This window comes from Micropterus dolomieu, linkage group LG13 (assembly GCF_021292245.1).
Source record: "Micropterus dolomieu isolate WLL.071019.BEF.003 ecotype Adirondacks linkage group LG13, ASM2129224v1, whole genome shotgun sequence".
Taxonomy (NCBI): domain Eukaryota; kingdom Metazoa; phylum Chordata; class Actinopteri; order Centrarchiformes; family Centrarchidae; genus Micropterus; species Micropterus dolomieu.
Window position 1 is genome coordinate 23,126,519 of NC_060162.1, and position 3,160 is coordinate 23,129,678.

Consider the following 3,160-nt stretch of genomic DNA (forward strand, 5'->3'; position numbering starts at 1 on the left):
TCCAATGGGCGATATATCAGTGGTAGTCTATTGGGGCCATTACTGCCTTATTTTTGTCTTTGTTTAATATCCACCCCACTTACTGGGTTTTAGAACTGAGAGCACCACCAATGACAACAACTAGAATTTCTCACTATCCAATAAAACTGTAAATCTCACTGCACTCCTATTATTGATTGTTAGCACTGCAAACTTCTGCTTAGACCAGTGTTTTCAGACTTTGCAAACGTGACACTTTTAAGCCTGTCTTCTCCCACAAGGTTATAATTCATTGGATGCATTTTACTCTCTGCTGTCGTATAGCAGAGTAATGCACCATGTGGGTCACTCAATACACTTCTTGCATCTGTAAACACACAGTATGAATGCTGAATGTATTGAGTATGTAGATTGAGATATGAATATCTCTACCTGTGTGCTTCTTTTAATATTTACTAGTGTCAATATTGTGGGTTCCACTGACCTTTAACCATTGTATTGTTACAATCAATGATATCTTTATGTTAGAGTGGGTGTGGTGTGTCTCCTCTCATGTGTCCTTAGTCCGAATTCTCAAAAAGCATATTTTAAAAGTATGCCAGAAACAAATGTTTTATATGACAGCAAAATAAAAATTTTACTACAAAGAAAAAACATGTCATGAATATCATCATCATCATCATCATCATCATATCACACAGCGCACAAGAGCATGAATCAGGTGTGCTGAGGTTATCCAGATGTTAAAAGTCTTGTGTTAACCACTGGAACCTGTACATAACATTATGATATTATGGGTTTATACATTATTCATTGTGGAAAATCTTATTGAAGTGCCACAATTTAAATGATTCTGCTGATGGTGTGTAGAACTCTCTCTGTTGCTGCTCCTGTGCTCAACCACTAACGCCACCTGTTTGGTGATTGGCTGGAACAATGTTGTGTGGCAAGGTCCACACCACTTTCTTTGTTTTCCATTTATTGAGCCAAGGCTGTGTAGGAAAACCAGATTTTCTTTTCACTCACTATCCCTTTAAGGTTCCATGTAAAGTCAAAGGAAAGATCCATGACAACTAGGACTATAATATCATACAGATGTGGATTTTACTAACATGAACTTGTAATTTTGATCAGAAGGAAGTTAGATTGTAATTGTAAGCAATATGTATCTACATTAATTATGGTTTCTAATGTACATTTTTCCATTTTTAGTTTAGTTTAGCTTCACAGAGAACAGATGGCTGTGAGGTATAAATAAATCAGTGCTGCATGGTGATCAATAAGAGCAGGCAGCAACAGCTTACTCTAACACACATTGTTAATTCCTGACTCACATTATAACAGACAAAACCTCCTCCTACACAAGTGGCCATGAAAAACATTTTAGCACTGAGTCCATGTTGGCCCAGTTTCCATAACAACGTGGTGGGCAGCAAATGGCTTTGCTGCTACTATTTCCTCTCCCAGAGGGCTGCGAGGGCCGCTGTGTGTGTGTGTGTGTGTGTGTGTGTGTGTGTGTGTATGTGTGTGTGTGTGTGTGTGTGTGTGTGTGTGTGTGTGTGTGGGTGGGTGGTCATCTCTGCAGGAGAGGAGGATAGTCTGATGTTTGAATGTCAGAGGTGGATTCTAAAAAAGTGACCCCTCCCCCCCCCCCAGTTCTTGCTGAACTGTCCTTACAGAAAACAAAACAAATGCCCTCGCTAAGAGGAGTGTTAGATAATTAGAGGGGGAAGTTGGCAGCGTGCCCGATAAACAGTTGGAGGAGGCGGGGGGAGGGTCTGGTCTCTGGACAGGAAGGGCACGGTCCTGGCATGCAGCGACAGATGTAGGACAAGTAGTGAGATCAGCAGTATAACTGAACTCTCTGATCTGCTGCTCTACGTGAAAACATACTGGAACTGCTTTACTGACTTATTATTGGTTCTGTTCAGTTAACTTTACACAGCAGTTGGTCAGTTGGAATGAAGTCAATTTAATATTTGTTGGATTATGCAAAAAGCAGGTCCAAACATAAAAGAAATTGAAACCAATCAGTAAGCATTAGAGGTCAAAACTATGAAAAGTACAGATTTGATAGAATAAAAAAAATAGAATAGCATAGTAGCACCAATCATTACAGTCTGCCCTCCCTCACTCTGCTGTTTCCTTTACTTCCCTGAAAACAGCCTGATTATAGGAGACTTATTATACTGCTTTTCCAGCCCTATATTGTTGTTCTGACACTCCCCTATGGCAGCTTTGTATGATTCAAAGTTCAAAAAAAGAATTTCCATCTTATTCTGACTCTTCATGCAGGCCCTCATTTCAGCATCTGTCTGAAACAAGTTGTAGACTCTCCTGTTTTTTTAAGGCCCCGTCCTCTGTTCCTTTGTGGGCGTGGAGAGCATTATCTGCCTGGAGCAAATGACCATATATAGAAAAGTAGTAAAAAAAAAAAAACAGTTTAAAACAGAGCATTCAGAACAGGGGGATATCTGAGGTTTTGGCTCACAGGGATTTCATCGGGGGAACAAATGCCAGAAAATATGAAAAAGCACAATAGGTCCCCTTTAAAAGGTATGATTCTGGAAAAATCCAATATTATGGCAAATATCATGATATAGAGCAAACAACAACACAGCAAGTTATGTAACTACTGTTAGCTACGTTGTGGGTTAGCAAAGTGTCGCCACAGTTGCTGCTGAGAAGCTAACATGCAGAGAGGAGATAAACACACTGAACGGACCCAGAAGAGATATTCAATGAATTTGACAAAAAGATATGGATTGGATAAGTCTTAATAATAAGATTTCACAGTCTTATACCTCAACAGTTTTACATCAAGCTGCAACTTTCTTGACTTTTAAACGTACATTTTAAATTGTCGATCATCATATGTGTAATTCAGAGCACTATTCAAACAGGATCAAAAAATTAACATCTAAACATTAGCATTCAGTCATTGCTGCAGTGCAAAGCATGCCAGCATGCTGACATTAGCGTTTAGCTAAAAGCAGCACTGCCTAAGCTGGATATCTGACAGACCTGCTAGCATACCGAGTTTTATGCTAAGCCTGCTGTCTGTCTGTCTGTCACGTGGTTTGAAAGCAGTTGTTTCTCAATGTAGACAGAAGAACGTATTTCATATAATCAGTCAAATAATAACATTTTGTGTAATTAGCAACATCACTGCTGTGTCGCT